This window comes from Balaenoptera musculus, chromosome 1 (genome assembly GCF_009873245.2).
Source record: "Balaenoptera musculus isolate JJ_BM4_2016_0621 chromosome 1, mBalMus1.pri.v3, whole genome shotgun sequence".
Classification (NCBI taxonomy): Eukaryota; Metazoa; Chordata; class Mammalia; order Artiodactyla; family Balaenopteridae; genus Balaenoptera; species Balaenoptera musculus.
The window spans coordinates 138202213-138220704 of NC_045785.1; positions in this window are offsets into that span (position 1 = coordinate 138202213).

Below are 18492 nucleotides of genomic sequence, written 5' to 3' on the forward strand. Positions count from 1 at the left end.
TTGAAATCTAACTGCAGCAGTTTCAGAAGGTACTGGGAAGAAAGAACCCCGGGGAGGGCACAGATAGACAACTCTTTTGTTGTCCGCAAGGGAGACAACTGTAGAAGGGGCAGAAAAATAGGGCGGAAGCTGAAGTGTAGCGCAGGTTCAAGGGAGTTATTTTTTTTAATAAATTTATTTATTTTGTTTATTTTTATTTTTGGCTGCATTGGGGCTTCGTTCCTGCACACAGGCTTTCTCTAGTTGCAGCGAGTGTGGGCTACTCTTCGTTGCGGTGCGCGGGCTTCTCATTGCTGTGGCTTCTCTTGTTGCGGAACACAGGCTCCAGGTGCACGGCCTTCAGTAGTTGTGGCTCGTGGGCTCAGTAGTTGTGGTGCACGGGCTCAGTAGTTGTGGCTCGCAGGCTCAGTAGTTGTGGTGCATGGGCTCAGTAGTTGTGGCTTGTGGGCTCAGTAGTTGTGGCGCACGGGCTCAGTAGTTGTGGCTCGCAGGCTTCAGTAGTTGTGGCTCACGGGCTCTAGAGCACAGGCTCAGTAGTTGTGGTGCACATGCTTAGTTGCTCCGCAGCATGTGGGATCTTCCCAGACCAGGGCTCGAATCCATGACCCCTGCATTGGCAGGCGAATTCTTAACCACTGCACCAGCAGGGAAGCCCCGGGAGTTATTTTTAAGATGGGAAAAATCCAGAAGAGAAAGAAAAACTGATGACACAGGAGCAAAAGTGAAGAATCCCTCTCCAGGGGGTGGGGTGCTATCCTTGACAAGGGTGGGGGGAGCCCTCCTGTTGGCCTGAGATGAGGGATGTGACAGCGGGACAGGTGAAAGGAGGGCAGGTTACTGGATGCGGCAGTAAAAGTGTGTGGTAGAGGCTCTCTTCCGAGGGCTTCCACTTTCTCAGAGTCTTGGGAAATAGGTCAGCAGACAGTGACATGAGGAGGAGGTGTGAGAGGTTTGGAGAAAGGGGGGAAGAGAAATAGTCTTTGAGGGGAATGGAAGAAGAGGCAACCTAGGGAAATGGAGTCCGATCGCTCACAACCCCTTGAGGTTAATAAGCATGAATTCAAAATGTGACAGTAAGTTGTGCGTGGGATTTTAGTGGGACTCTAAGGGAGGGATTCTAATGACTGACCATGGCATTTAACATGGGTGAAGGGGGCTGAGATGGCAAGAGGGTGTGAGAGGAGTGTAAATGTGGTAGGTTCAGTGGTATTTTTAAAGTCTGGGCACTAGAGAGCCTGACCTCCCAAAATCAGAAGTTGTGATTAGAGATTGGGTGCTTGAAACTGAGGTTCTAGAAGAGGTACAGTGACTTGGAATGGCAAGGTCTAGATGTGATTGCGACAGTGAATAGCTGAGTAGGGCATGTTTTACCAGAGAGTTTACTTGGTTAAGCATCACAATCTTCTCTCTCTTTCAATCCTGTCCCAGTGGAAACTACCTCAGTAAACTGTCCAAAAGTTTTATTTTTCAAATGAAGCCGAATGAAGTCTTTGTTTACTGGCAGCTCATAGGCCATGAGTAAACCACTGTGATTCACAGATGCCTTGACTGTCTGCCTCCTGCACCCATACAGCTGACTGGGACATTTGGTGGAAATGGATGGGTTTGAATCTCGTACGAACATTAGCATACATACCTGGTGTTGATGAAGTATACTTGAGTAATTTCTGTAAAGCCAGTTGTTTAAGTAGGGATATTTGATTTGCTCTAACCAAATATCAGATTACTGTATTTCCTTTTGTGGTTGCCATGTGCATTCTGCAAATTGGCCTTCTTTGAAGTGTTCCCCTCTAGGCAAAGAATTTGAAAACCATTTACCCAGAAATCCTTAATCAGAACATTTAATTGGACTGATTTTTTTTTGGCAATTGATTTAACTGAAAAGAAAAATATCTCAAGAATATAAGCTCATATCAATTATCTCACTAAAAAAAAAAAAAGACAAAGAACTATCTAAAATTTCCAAGTGAAGTCAGAGGATGGGCAAAAATTTGGCTTACACTGTTTATATTAACTATAGTGCTGAAGAGTAAAAATAATGATTAAGAATGAACAAGATCCAAAATCTTCCAGAAAGAATATAATAATCATGCTTTAGGCAATGTGGATGACACAGAGAGGGCACCTAATTTGTTAAAGGCATGAATGCCTTAGTCTGCAAAGCGAAAGTGCCATATTTAAGAAAAAACTGTTAGCTGGCGTTTAGTTAGCAATAAACCATATTCAACCACACCATCTCCTTTCCTGAGCTTTCTATTTAATCAAGGATTCTCCATTTGCTGTGTGTATAGGAAGTGAAAAATTGAGAAGGCTCTGAACTGACCAGGATAATTCTTTTAAAATATCTTCACCACGATTACAGTAAAACTGTTCAAGGGCTTTTTTCCTTGTGCTCGTTTTAATGGCCTGGGATACTAGATCAAAATGCAGGCCTGCTTTCAGGTGTTTGTGAAAGCACACCAGAACAGGATAAGACAGGAACCAAAGCCTCCACCGCTGGGAAATGGATGCTTCTATACACCATGCAGTGGGTGGGTTTCCAGAGAAATGTGTCAGAGCCATGGAATGCTGTGACTAAGGCTGTGCCCGACCTGAGCATGTTAGAGGTCTCTCTGTCTTGGAGTAAATTCTGGAGATATAAACCTTCACCTATTTCTGTCAGCCTATGCTGCTTTGGAAGCAAATTTTGAATTGCTTTAAGAGAAAAAGTATTCTGACAGAATGAAGACAGTGGCGGCTGAAGTTTGATCTGACCAAAGAGATATGGAAACCTTATAAGCTGATCCAACAATAATCTTCCCCCATTTTCTTTCAAATTAACCCCAAACATATACCTTTTAGTTTTATAAGAAGTCTTTCCAAGGAGAAGTTCAAGTGGATTTTCAGCTACCCAGCCAATTATTCTAATTGTAATTATTCTAATTCTAAGACATGGAATTTATTCTCAAGTTGTTTGGTTGTGTGTGGTATGTGGTGAGGGGTGTGTGTGTGTGTGTGTGTGTGTGATTTTTAAGAGCATGTTAATACTAGATCAATCAAAAGAGAGAGGCATAGAGAGAGCTTCCTTTCTGAAGAGGGGCAGGATTCATGCCTACAAAGGGACTAATAGCCTGGAACACCGAGAGCACATTTTCAGGACATTCTGAGGTAACCAGTTTAAACTTGCCAAGGGATGCTTTTCCACTTGGCTCACAGCTATTCATTTATATTGGTTCTGACCATCCCACTCATTTTATTTTTAATTCCGTATTCATTTTCAGATCTTTCCATATAGGGTTACTGAGGAACTGCTAATTTCAGAGCTGCCCTTTGTGACGCTCAACTAGAAGATTGTCAGGTTTTAGAAATCTTGGTTTTGTCAAATTTCCCCCATGCCCAGCTTAAGAACACTCCAAATAGTAATACTTAATTACAGAAAGTGGCGAGTTTTCAGGATATCAATTTGAGGGAAGTTGGCTTTAGACTTTCTTCAGTGACGTTTGGGAAAAATAATTCATTCGAACAAAGACTAGACTAGAAAAATTAGTTGAGGAGAAAAGACAAATCCCCCACAGAGAAGAATTCCAAATAATTTATCTAAACACTCTGCCCTCAAAGACGTGGAAGGTAACTCCTTAGCCCTTACGTGTGGGCAACGTGTAGTGACTTCCTTCCAAAGAGAACTGTGTGGAAAAAGGGGGGAATAGTAACTTTACAGTGGAGAAACCTGGCAAACACTACCTCAGCCAGGCCCTCAAGGTCAACACTGACAGTGATAAGTGATGTTGACAATGTGTATCCTTGATACAATTAAATGGCACTGACCTTTGTGGTCTTCCTCCTAAAAACCCACAACCCCAGTCTAATGATGAGAAAAACAGACAAATCCCAGTGGAGGGACATTCTACAAAACATGGAACCAGTACTCCTCAAAACTGTCAAGGTCATCGAAAACACGGACGGTCTGAGAAACTGTCACAGCCAAGAGGAGCTGAAGGAGACGTGACAAGTAAATGTACCATGGTATCCTGGACACACTCCAGGAACAGAAAAAGGACATTAGGTAAAAACTAAGGACATTTGAATAAAATATGGCTGCTAGTTGAAAACAATGTATCAATATTGGTTCATCAATTGTAACAAATGTACCCTCCTAAAGTAAGATGTAATAGGGGAAACTGGATGTGGGCTATATGTTAATAGAGAATTCAGAGAGAACTATATACTCAATTTTCCTATAAATCTATAACTTTTCTAAAAAATGAAATCTATTTTTTAAAAATTGGCTGACACAAAAAAGAATGAAATAATGTCATTTGCAGCAACATGAATGGACCTAGAGATTATCATACTAAGTGAAGTAAGTCAGAGAAAGACAAATATCATACGATATCACTTATATGTGGAATCTAAAAATAGATACAAATGAACTTATTTACAAAACAGAAACAGACTCACAGACATAGAAAACAAACTTATGGTTACTAAAGGGGAAAGGGGGAAAGCTGGAGGGGAGGGATAAATTAGGAGGTTGGGATTAACATATACACACTACTATATATAAAATAGATAACCAACAGGGCATACTGTATAGCACAGGGAACTCTACCCAATATCTTGTAATAACCTATCATGGAAGAAAATGTAAAAAAAAAGAATATATATATTTACACATATATGTATAACTGAATCACTTCCCTGTACACCCGAAACCAACACAGCATTGTAAATCAGCTATATTTCAATAAAAATTTAAAAAAATTTCTTTGGCTGAAAGGTAAACCTCACTGCTCTCATAGGGTCAGTCAGTCTGGTGCAGAAAGTCTGATGGTGAATCGGGCAGTTCTGGGCAGTGAGAACCCTGTAAATATGGACTCTGCAGGCCAGCAATTCTGTGATGAGAAGTGTATTCCAAAGCTCCCAGCTTCCGCATTTGCACCCTTCCCCTCATGCAGATGACAGCTAATACTTACACAGTCCTCTACGCATTCATTGCCTTCCACTGCACAGCAGCCAACGCTATGAAGTAGGTGAGGGCTATGACTATCATTATTTTATCTCTGAAGAAAATGAAACCTAGCAAGTTTAAGGACCCAAGGTCACCCTGCCTGTAGGGGTGAAGCTGGAGCTGGGATAAAAAGCCAGGTTAGTCTGAGCCCTAGAGCCAGAGTTTTTTGTTTTATTGAAATATAGTTAATTTACAATATTGTGTTAGTTTCAGGTATACAGCAAAATGATTCAGTTATATATATTTTGTTCAGATTATTTTCCATTGTTGGTTACTATAAGATATTGAATATAGTTCCCTGTACCATATAGTAAATCCTTGTTGCTTATCTATTTTATGTATAGTAGTGTTTATCTGTTAATCCCATACTCCTAGTTTATCTCTGCACCCACCCCTTTGGTAACCATAAGTTTGTTTTTTATGTCTGTGAGTCTGTTTCTGTTTTGTATATTCATATATTTTGTATATTCATATGTATTATTTTTTTAGATTCCACATATAAATAATATCATATAATATTTGTCTTTCTCTGTCTGACTTACTTCACTAAGTATAATATTCTCTAGGTCCATCCATATTGCTGCAAATGGCAATATTTCATCTTTTTAATGTAGAGTGAGTGTTCTTTTAACCTCTCTTATTTGTGGACTTCCCTCCCCCATTCACTCCTTCTCTTCCAGGGACTCAAAGGCTCATACTTTCTTCAACAGGAATTATCCTTGGGATATGAATGGCCGAATTTGTTAGGACCCATGGTGTCAGCTGTACTGTGTGGGTTCTATAGAGGAATAGCGGAGGAGGGGCGGGTGCTGTGAGCAGGGTGGGAAAGCATCACTCTCTGAAGTAACGCCTGGTTTCTAATGACAACGTTGGCTCTGATCCCACACTCAGATCCCCTCAGGGATGTGCAGTGATACTGAATCCCATCCTATAGTTGATTCTAGCCCTAAACTAACATTGTGCCCATCTGATGTCTTGGAAACAGCCCAACCTTGGGACATTTTCAAATGGTTTCTGTAATGAGCATCAGTGAACCCACAAGTGTGCCTAAGTGAGGATTTGTGAGGCTGAGCATACTTTCCCAACCCTGTATTTCAGAAAGGTTCGTTCCCTTTTATTTACCAAATAAGGTGAAATTGTATACACCAGCCCAAATGAAGAGAACTAGGTGCTCTTTCATGTTTGCAAAAGATGTGCGTAAGACTTTGAGAGAGTAACTTAAACAGCAACTTCTCAAACTGTGCTCTTTTCCATACATTTCCTTAAATGGTCAGAAAGTTCACAACTTAATAAAGACCCTTAGAAAGGCTAGTCAAAGAATGGACCCATTCAGTTACTTCATAAATATAGGGAGCTAAAAAAATAAAATATTCCATCACGACTTCCTGTTGGAAAAGTCAAAGCTAGTTCAGATCACTTGGAGGGAAGACCTCACCTCTAGAAAATGCTGTTTGTTTTAAAAGTTCCCTGGGGTGTGGGATGGTGACAAGTTTTCTTATCTTTTCTTTTCTTTTTTTTTTCCTTTTGGTTATCTATGTTTTCTGTTTCTACAGTGGACATGTGTTGCTCCTGTCACAACAGAATTAAACAAGAAAAGCTATAAAAGAAAGGGCAGATTGCTGTTTTGGCAGGAAAGGGCTTACCTGGAAAATCATGATGTGAAGGTACACAGGAGGGGTTCTTCCTGTGACTGAGCAGGCATTGCAAAGCAGTGCCCTGGTTTGAGGGAGGTTTCTTCTGTGGCTGCAGCAGGACTCTGGGGAATTCCATCAAACGCTGTTGGTGGATTGAAGATCTGGTAGAGAGCTCAAATAGTCTGGATCCGCAGAATGAACAAATAACTTGAAGACAATTCAGAAAACAAAGCAAAATGAAACAAACCATCAAAACGACACACGGCTAAGATTGGAACACAGATCAATATAAAGAACTGATACTAATCCGTCTGGAAGAGAAGAATGAGGTTAAGTCAATGGACTTCAAAAACTAAGGCTTGGGCTTCCCTGGTGGCGCAGTGGTTGAGAATCTGCCTGCCAACGCAGGGGACACGGGTTCGAGCCCTGGTCTGGGAAGATCCCACATGCCGCGGAGCAGCTGGGAGCAGCTGGGCCCGTGAGCCACAACTACTGAGCCTGCGCGTCTGGAGCCTGTGTTCCGCAACAAGAGAGGCCGTGATAGTGAGAGGCCCGCGCACCACGATGAGGAGTGGCCCCCGCTCGCCGCAACTAGAGAAAGCCCTCGCACAGAAACGAAGACCCAACACAGCCATAAATAAATTAAAAAAAAAAAAAAAAAAAAAACTAAGGCTTTCCTTCTGAAGCTGGTGTGTTCTTTCTTTTTCAGCTCTGCTCAGAAAAGAACAAGAGAAAAAAATTAACTTAGGTTGACATGTGAGGACCTTATATCGATCCCACTGTGTCCAATTTTCTCTCATCGTGTAGTTGCATCATGATTTAGGGGATTGGACTCAGCTCCAAAGCGGCCCATGTTATCCAAGCCAGGGGTTGGCAAAATTTTTCTGTAAAAGGCCAGATAGTAAATGTCTGAGGATTTATGGGCCTTATGGTCTCTGTTAGCAACTACTGAACACTGCTGTTTTATGGAAAAGTAGCCATGGATAGTATGCAGAAGAAGAGAGTGACTATGTTCTAATAAACCTTTCAGATAAACAGCTGGTGGGCAGGATTTGACCCACAACCATTGTTTGCCAACCTCTGGCCTAAGCCAATCATAGTTATCCATCTCTCTTGCCAGTCATTAGGGTACCCAAGCTTAAACCAATCAACAAAAAGCATTTTCCTGATGATAGTTCCTGGTTCAGAGACAGATATATGACCTAAATTGGTCCAATCAGGAAGGGGAAAGATTTTTGTTTGAAATTTGGGAGAGGAGAGAAGGGTTTGAGCCTCTAACCCCGCATGTGAATAAGGAAGCATACAACCCTGATTGTTACTGGCAATAACAGCTCTGATTCTACAACTACGCGGGGAGCCAGCCTTCAGATGAAGTGGACCCTGGACAACAGAAGAGAAAGATGGAACTTGGATCCTTGATGGTATCATTAGACCATAGGGTAATTTAACCCTATTTCCCACCTGACCTCTGAATTTTCAGAGATGTGAGCCTCTAAATTTGCTTATTATAAAAACCACTTTGAGTTGGGGTTTCAATTACTTGTAGCTAAATGCATCCTAGCTGATGAGAAATTTAAAAATAAGTGTATGGCTCTCAAAAGTTTGCAAACTCTAGAAAGAGTTGACCCTGTTTCTATAAAATTTCCTTTCTGTCTTTAAAAATAAATGTAGAAAAATAGGATATAAAACTACTATAGCTCTTTTTAATTGCCTAGATTGGTGAGTGTGTGTCTTCCAAGGGGTCGAGAAGGTTTGATTAAATGACCTTTAATTTACGGAACCGTGGAATATCTGGGTTGGAGGACACTTTCTCTGTGATGAGACCGAGAAGATGGATGCAAAGAGGTACCTGAGGATATGGGCTTTCTCTCTGTCTTCCATTCATACCCTTGGTCTTAAGTGTAGGTCTCTTCCCTTCTTCATCTTCAAGCTCTAAACATAAGAAAGTACTTTTCATAAGCAACATCTCAGTTTAAAGTTTATGTTACTTACACCATTTTTGTTAGAGTTACTTGCAATTCTTCTATATTCATTTTAGTCTCTTTTATTTGTATGAATTTATAGCTTTGGTAATCTGTGAAATTATCTTAATAAAGTAAGAGAACTTGAGTTTTAGAATTGTTTCTCTTCCAAGCAAGTCAAATCTGTATAGTATTAACTTAGTCATCTTTCTAACGTTCTTAAGGGGTAATTTAGATAAGATATAATTTCCCTCATCATATTAATATTTAAACTGAGATATAGAAAAGTGAGCGAGTTCTGTCTTGCAAAATAAGTACTAAACATGAATTACTCTTTCAAAAAGATATTACTGAGAGCCTACTAAGAACCAGGCAGTGTTCTAGATCCTGTTACAACACAAAATCCCTGCTGTCCTGTAGCTTATATTTGAGAAGAGACAGATGGAAAAACATGTAAATCTTATGTCAGGTGGTAATAAGTGGTAAGAAGAAACAGAAAACAAAGGAAGAAATCGAGAATGACTGGGCAGGGGAGAGAGGTGGCATCTGATCACGGTCACCCTCAGGTGGGATGGCTCTGAGGTAGATGGGCTCCTGGTTTGAGAAACAGCAGAGGGGCCAGGATGGCTGCAGCAGAATGAAGGAGAAAGAGGACTATAGTGGATGGGTTGGAGGGGTGAGGTGGAGTGTAGCGTGTATGACCTTAGAGGCTGCATAACGACTTTGGGTTTTATTCTGAGAAAGATGGGAATTACTGGGACGGTCACTGGCTACAGACTCTCTCTCTGATTAGCCTAAATGTCCCCAGCAATGCGAAACACAGTACAGTTTTTGAATTCTTACTGTTCACCAAGCTGATTTATAGTCTTAACAAGCAGTTGAGTAGCCATTTATTAGATAAATTAAAGGGATTAATTCATTCTACCAGGGTAAGTCTTTGAAACTCTACTTCATAGTATTTTTCCCTTTGGTTCCCTTCATGCCTAGTAAATTGTGTTTTTGTTGCACCTGTCTTTTCATCCTTTTCCCATAGATTATACAGAATGAGCTGTATTATTTATCAAGCATCTACCACCCTGCCTGGTTCATAGTAGATGCTCAAAAAAAAAAAAAAAAACATTTAACAAGGAAATGAAAGAATTGGCATAGCAAAATATTTTACTGTGATAAAGGATTCTCTATATAAATTACCTCTATAAAATAAATCTCAGACTTTAATATGAAGAATTTAGCCTAGGGTCACTGAAAAAGGCAGATTATAAGAATTTTTTTCCTTTTTTTTACATCATATTATTTTCCTTAAAAATATCAAATCATAAAATCAAAATCTGCATTGTGGTGACAGTTTTTGTAGGTAAATTCCATTTGTAGGTGATGACAACACCTAAGTTTTCAAGAGTGTTCTAGAAAGCAATTTAAAATACATTTTTTGGTATTTTACATATGCTACTTCTTTCGTTTCTCATAGAACACCCTTCAAATATAGCAATGTGAATACCTTACTTTACAATCGTGAAAACAAAAATATGTGCAACTTTCCAAACTTTAGACTCAAGAAGGCAAAACTAAATGAGCATGAAACCTATATCCCATTTCCAGGCATCTAGTTTATAGGATTTTATTAATGTAAAAGTGATATTTGGCAGTAGAAATGTAGGGTTAGAAAAGTTTAGGTAACACATAAGACAAAATTTCTGCTGGGTAAAATTTTAATAGTCAAACAACAAGTTACTAAGTATTTACTTTCAAAGAATTTTTTTTTTTTTTTCATCAGAAGTGATCCTATACACTCACTGATTTTGCAAGAACTCAAATTATGGGACCACTGACCACAGAGACAACACTTAGTTACAAGTGACCACTGTGAAGGACAGGTTTAGTGAGACATCCATTTATAAAAAGATGTCAGAGAAGGTCTTGGACCTGTGCTGTGTATGCAATATGGTAGCCGCTAGCCACATGTGGCTATTTAAATTTAAATAAAATTAATGAAAAAAATTAGCCCCTCATTTGCACTAGCCACGTGTAAAATGCTCAATAGACACATGTGATTAGTGGTTACCTTGTTAGAAAATTCACATACAGAACACTTTGACCATTGCAGAAATTTCCACTGGACAGCACCACCTTAGAAAGTACAGGTAGGGGAGTCAGGCTGATGAAATCTTTAGTAAAGGTAGGCAAGCAAATTACTCTGGAAAGGCAAGCATGGATTCTGGGGGAAAGACATCTGATCACACTAGAATGGCTCTTTGGGAACACAAATGAGTTTCAAGACAAGATAGAAACAACAGTTGTTTGTTTGGATGCTCAAAAAAGTTACTAAAATTCCACACCAGAAATTATTTTAAAACTTTCATTACCCTAGAACCAGAGGCAATCTAGTTGCGGCAAGTGGGGGCCACTCTTCATTGCGGTGCGCGGGCCTCTCACTATCGCGGCCTCTCTTGTTGCGGAGCACAGGCTCCAGATGCGCAGGCTCAGTAGTTGTGGCTCACGGGCCTAGTCGCTCCGCGGCATGTGGGATCTTCCCAGACCAGGGCTCGAACCCGTGTCCCCTGCATTGGCAGGCAGACTCTCAACCGTTGCGCCACCAGGGAAGCCCCAGGGCAGTTTTTTGGATGGAGGAAAATGTGCTAAAAGCAATATCCTCCAAAGATTGGTGTGGTAAACAATGTTTTCTAAAATGACTGTAAATTACCTGGAAGACATAATACATGGTTTAATCTTCCAGATGGTATTTTGCTCAAGTTGATGCTAAATATCATATTGATGCAGAGAACAGAAACTTTTTCGGAGAAGCTCACAAGAACTGGAGTAAGCAGGAAGGTGAAATGTGAAATTCAATGAAAACTGGTGTTAATTATTGTATTTAAGGGAAAATAATCCAAATTAGATTAACTAAATGATGGTATCTGAATCCAAATCAAGAAATCATGTGGACTAATCCTTTGGTTCCCATTTGTTGCTGATGGCTAAAAGGAGCCCCTCTGGGGAGACCAAGCAGAGAAAAGTTTTCCTTCCTTTGGATACTGTGCCAGAGTATGTGGCTTGGCAAGAGAAGCTCCGTGCTGGATTTTAGTACTCTATCCCCGCCACCCCTGCATACCTCCTCTGCCAGATGCTCTTGTGCTGGCCATAACCATACAAGGTGACCCGCATGAGGCCCTCCATCCAAAACTGTTATGCTGCCCTTTTGCAAGCTGTGATGCATCCAAATGTAAGGTGCTTTTACAGTCTGGTCTCTCTTTGTTAATATATACATGGGAAAGCTTGGAAATATCCTTAAAAAGCTAACCAAAATCATCACCAGAGCAGATTACTAGATGAGTCTAAAAATGGGGTTTTTCATCCAGGAAAGCAAACAACATGTCAGTAAAGCTTATAAAGTCATAAGGGATTGGGAAATGGCTGTAATATACTCTTGTTTAGCAAATCCTAAAGTACTAAAACCAGGAACAATTAAGAGATCCTTTTAATAAAGTAAAAGAAAGTTGATTTAATATAGCAGATCAAAAACTTCTAGAAAATATAGATATTTAAAAGAGAGAGTTGGTTAAATTTACAGATGGTAATTCCATAGTATGCTAATAAGTAAATTTTAGGAAATTTTGAACTGTTTTCCTAACCATTTGAGGTTAGAATCATGGAGGCAACCCACCCTGAAAACATCCACTGGTGCTCCTGTGAGGTCCACTGTGTGAGGGGACAGTGGCCCGAATCAGCATGGCATTTTATGTGTTATCACTCTTGGCTTTGTCTGTGTTCCGGAGGGAAAATCAACATTGTGGTTGACTGGTTAGACATGATCTGGTTCTGAAAGGAAGCTCATTAAATTAATTTTTATTAATATAATTTATTTATAAAGTTTGTAAGAATTCTTCAGAAAATTTTAACAGAAAGATTAGACTGTAGATAATATTGGGACAGTTAACTCTAAGATGGGTTTTCCATCAGGCCCTGAAGGGTAGAAGATTTGGAATTGCCCTTTTCTTAGAAAATATTGAATATAAGGTCAAAACCTAAAAACCAAACCAACCAAACTAAAGCCCACACATTTCACCCAAAAGGAGATTTTCTACCTAGAGCTCAAGTAATACATATCTGTGTGTGTGTGTGTGTGTGTGTGTGCATGTGTGTGTAGAATTTTTAGCATAGGTATAATCCATTCTAAGTTTACCAAGGCATGTAAAATATATTAATTCCATATAAACAATTCTGCTGCAAAACCAAGTCATCATATTCCACTTTTGCTGTGTTTTTCTAAGTTACTTCCCAGGATTGCTTTAATAGAGCACCCTGAGATAAGAAAATAGCAAAGGTATTAGCAGCTTTGATAAAGCAATTAAATATTGCTTTGCTGTGTCTTCATACAATAAAAGATAGGGCATTGAAACAATTGTCCAAATAATTCAGGCCTGAAATATATTCACCTAAAATATCCAGAGAGTTGAGATAAGTGTGTCATTTTGGTTTAAGTTGTCTGAATCACGGCGTTAATTCTGCTATTTAATCTAAGTAGACATATTGAAGCTGTGAGAAATTTTTAGGTCAGCGAGGAATGTCTCTAGATTTTCCTGAGATTATTTGTAGCTCTTTCCGTAATTGCAGTGATCTCACAGTTTTACCTTTTAACCGAAGTCTAATCCAATCTTCAGGCTTCCTGCAAAAGAACCACCCAGGAATGTTTGGGGATTTCTGTGTAACCAGGCCCTAGAAAAGCTGACCCCAGGGAGACAGCTACTAAATTCTGGAGCTCTTTCAGACTGCTCAGACACCATGCTGAAACTAATTTCCAATTATCCTAAGGAGTTCAAGAGTTGAGTTATTTAATAAAGAGTTCTTATACCTGGATTAAGGTATCAGTCCAAGAGAAAACCATTAAGACCTGATTAGATGACGTAAAAGGATTTTGCATAAGAATTCGAAGTCATCATCGTACACTGAAGAGTTATGAAAGGTAATGTGAAAAGGAAAATGTACTCCTAACAACCAAACCTTTATTGCTGATCTGCAGGAGGGGGGAGTCTCTGTAGAATACAGTATATCTTATAAAGATTAGGCATTTGGTAGGTCAATTATACTTCAAAAACAAACAAACAAATAAACAAATTCATAGAAAAAGAGATCAGATTTGTAGTTACCAGAGGCGGGGGTTGAGGGAAGGGTGAATTGGATGAAGGTAGTCAAGAGGTATAAACTCCCAGTAGTAAGATAAATAAGTCCTAGGGATGTAATGTACAACATGATAAATATAAGTAACACTGCTGTATGTTATGTATGAAAGTTGTTAAGAGAATAAATCCTAAGAGTTCTCATCATAAGGAAGAAAAATCTTTTTCTATTTCTTTAATTTTGCATCTTTACGAGATGATAGATATTCACTAAACTCATTGTGGTAATCATTTCATGACGTATGTAAATCAAAGCATTACGTTGTACACCTCAAACTTTTACAGTGCTGTATGTCAATTCTATCTCAGTAAAACTGGGAAAAAATTCCCTCAGCAAAAGTAAAAATAAATAAAAAGATTAGGCATTTTATTTTTATTTGAAGATCCAACTCAGTTTTTTTCTTTTTTAGTTGGAAAAGGATGTGTTTATCCAAGTGAGAGGCTTAATTTGTTTTTATACTCTAGTTGAATAATAACTCTAGAGCGAGACATTGGCATGGATTTGTGAAGGAGCCTGGGTAACCTCAAAATGAGGATAATAATAGCACCTGCTTCAGAGGGCGGTGGTGAGGAATGAAATCCAAAACCCCTGCAAGGCTCCCAGCACTGAGCTGGGCACACGCAGAATATTCAGTACCGTTTTGGCGTCAGTATTGTAATTGTCAAAACTGTTATTAGATGTTTAAAATACATCCAAAGTTTCCTATCTAAAGGCAGAGGGTTAAACTCTAAATGCTATCGAGTTTTTCAGAGGGTTAGACTCTAAATGCTAATTTTTAAAATTATTAAAGGTGGAAAGTTCCAGATTGAAACTGAGTCACGTTTAGAAACATTGTTTCGTGAACTTGTTTCTTACTTCCGAAAGGCAGGGGTGGGGACCTCTGATCTAAGGTGGCTCCCTGCTTCTTTGGACTTATCTTGTCACGCCTGCAGCCCTGACCTCCAACACTGCAGTCCAAGGAAGAATTTCACTGCGGTGGGCTCCTTACCTCTCATTCAAATCTGAATACCTATGGTCCACGTATTAGAGTGGGTAAGGAACCAAGGGTGGCGTTTAATCTACTAATGGACATTTCACACCTGAGTGGATGACCAAACTTTGTCCACAGCACAGCAGCTGGCACCCCCCTGAATCCACTAGAGTTCCCTTGCAGAATCTTTCACCCTCGCTTTTTTTTTTTTCTATTTTGCCTTTTTTTGAGCATGTGTCCTTCTTCTCTCCACTCCTCTCCATTTGTTGTATTGGTTAAACAAATACTCGGTGTGAATAGTTCTGTCTATAATAACTACATCAAAAAATATGCAAATGAAGTTGCTCTTTGTGGTTAGCTGTTGATTTCCCATCACTTCCCTGGTCCCAGGTGCATCACCAGCCAACCATAGAAAAAGGAATATCTCCCCTTAAAAAGTAAAAGGTGGGGAGGGGGAGGGATAAATTAGGAGTTTGGGATTAACAGATACACACCACTATACAAAACAGATAAACAACAAGGACCTACCGTATAGCACAGGGGACTATATTCAATATCTTGTAATAACCTATAGTGGAAAAGAATCTGAAAAAGAATATATAATATGTGTATGTACGTATAATTCAATCACTTTGCTGTACACCTGAAACTAACACACCATTGTAAATGAACTATACTCTAATATAAAATAAAAATTAAATTAAAAAAAATTTTTTTAAAGTAAAAGGTATTACTTGAACTCTGGTCTGGCTTCCACGGCGCCCTGAAAACTAGCTGTGGGAACACCATATACATTTCTGCATAAGATGGAAGCTTGCCACTTCAGCCAGGATGCCTGCTTCAGAGAACATTGTTTTTCTGGCGTCTGGCCAACCTCAGAGAATTTACCCAGACGATCCAGGAAACACCAAACCATTTCCATTTATGGACATTTTCCTTTACCAATTAAGAACAAAGGGCAGTTGTTGGTTTTCTTCCCCCCGATTGCATTATTTTGCGTTTAAAAATTTTATGCAAATGCTGACGTAATTAGAACTATCTGAGGAGATTAAAGCCTTGGGATCAAGACCAGCAGCCGTGTCTACTGCTGGCATGTTAACAGCCAGTGCTTCAGTTTTTATCATAAGTGAGTTTGAAAGCGGGTGACATGCCAGACATTCCTTCTGAAAGTTAACTAAGGTAATGATGGAACTCAAGGCAAAAAATCAACATGTCACTTGCAATTCTATTTGGGAGGCTGGGGTGGAGAGATGACAGTTCTGTGAGGTGATTTACACAGCATGTAAAAAAAAAAAATGTCCCCTGGACGATGACGGAACTGCAAAAGAAACAATGGACAAAGGGGACTTCCAAGGCCTCAGCCTTCCCGGTCATGCCCTGGGGAAATGCTCCAGTACCTTTCCATCTCTGTTCAGAGAACTTCTGCATAGAACGTTATCCCCACTGATACTAGGGGTTACACTCTAGCTGAATGTGACTGCTTTGGAAAAGATAAGAGGAAATTCTAAGTGCTGACTTCCTAGGACAAAAGTCCAAGACGGGTTTAAAATTCATGCTCCTAAGCAAACATTTCAGAAAGGCATCTCTTTCCTTTTGTAAATTGCTGAAACGGACCTCCAGAAGAGGGATCCCTAAATCAACTACACTTCAGTAAAATAAATTAAAAAACAAAAACAAAAAATGGAAGAGGGGGTCTCCCTGCAATTCTTGGGTGGTATTTCTGCTCGAAGGCCTGAGATGGCCTTCTGCTAAAAGCTCTTTGGAGCTTAATAGAAACAGCAAGACGTCGGGGCTGGAATCTGTGCTCTGGCTTGTCACAATTTATGCAGTCACTGATGTGTTTCTAGTTCTGCGCTTGAGTTTGCACATTTGAATTAAAGTATTGTCTTAATTATAAAATAGCTTTTTTTGAGATGTTCTCTTGATTTTCTAAAAATAAATTTATTTATTTATTTTTGGCTGTGTTGGGTCTTCGTTGCTGCACGAAGGCTTTCTCTAGTTGTGTCGAGCGTTGCGGTGCGCGGGCTTCTCATTGCGGTGGCTTCTCTTGTTGCGGAGCACGGGCTCTAGGTGCACGGGTTTCAGTAGTTGTGGCGTGTGGGCTCAGTAGTGGCTCGCAGGCTCTAGAGCACAGGCTCAGTAGTTGTGGCACACGGGCTTAGTTGCTCCGCGGCATGTGGGATCTTCCCGGACCAGGGCTCGAACCCGTGTCCCATGAATTGTCAGGCGGATTCTTAACCATAGCACCACCAGGGAAGTCCTGAGATTTTCTCTTATTTTTTAATACTAGTTTTATTGAGGTACAATTTTTTTTTTTTTTTTTTAAAGAAACATTATGAAACAGTGGGTAGTTTAGAATAAATATGTGTCTGGTGCTTTTATGGTGTGGTTTTTTTCTTATTTATTTATTTGTCTTCGTTTCTGTGCGAGGGCTTTCTCTAGTTGCGGCAAGCGGGGGCCACTCTTCATCGCGGTGCGCGGGCCTCTCACTATCGCGGCCTCTCTTGTTGCAGAGCACAGGCTCCAGACGCGCAGGCTCAGCAATTGTGGCTCACGGGCCCAGTTGCTCCGCGGCATGTGGGATCTTCCCAGACCAGGGCTCGAACCCGTGTCCCCTGCATTAGCAGGCAGATTCTCAACCACTGCGCCACCAGGGAAGCCCTGAGGTACAATTTATAGACAATCAATTTTACCTGTTTTAAGTGTACAATTTGATTACTTTTGACCACTGTCATATTTCAGAATATTTCCTTCATGCCCCCAAAATTATCCTCACACCGCATTGCAGTCAGTTCCCTACCCCTGGTAACCACTGATCTGTTTTTTTTTTTCCTTGTAGTTTTACTTTTTCTAGAATTTCATATAGATGGAATCATATAGAATCTGGTCTTTTGTGTCTGGCTTCTTTCACTTAGCACAATGCGTTGAAATGTATTCGTGTTCTGTAAGTATCAGTAAATCACTCCTTTTTATTGCTGAATAGTATCAAGATTTTTTTTTTACTTTTTTTGTGTAAAAATACACATAATATAAAATTGACTGACTTTTGTCTGAATTTGAAAAAAAAAGATTTATTTGGGTCATATGGAAAAGCAAATAGATTTTTGTTGCCTTTTTGAAAAGCATGTGTTAATTGAAGTTAATCATAAGGATATATTCAAATCCATCTTACCTTTATATTTTCTCTGAAATATAAGATTCCATCCCCACCCCTATCCATGACTTACTTAAAATGAAGTTCTAAATGCAAAACTTTTGAAACATTAGGCAGGTGAATCTGAATGTGAAGAAAATTTCCAGATATGTAGCAAAAATATAAATTAATTAACTTCTGAATAAATGTTTGTAATAAGGACATGAACCTGGATTAGACCAAGTGTTTCACAGACGTTTAAAATTATGATGGAATAATCAATTAGTAGAAGGGTTAAAGCAAAAAAAAAAAGAAAAAATCCCATCTTTCTCTATGATATTTGTTAGTAATTATAACAAGGAAAAACTGATGGTGCTTAGTGATAATAATAGCAACAACTGTTATTATTATTATTACTAGTATTATTATTATAGCTTACTTGTATAATGCATATTATATGCCTGGTGCTGCTCTAAGCACTATATAGGTCATTAACTCATTTAATTTTCCCAAAAAATCTACTAGGTAAGTGTTCTATTATTATTGCCATTTTACAGGTGGAGAAACTGAGGCATAGAGAAAACTAAATAACCTGCCTTGATGAGTGATGAAGCAGTCAGGATTTGGCTCTG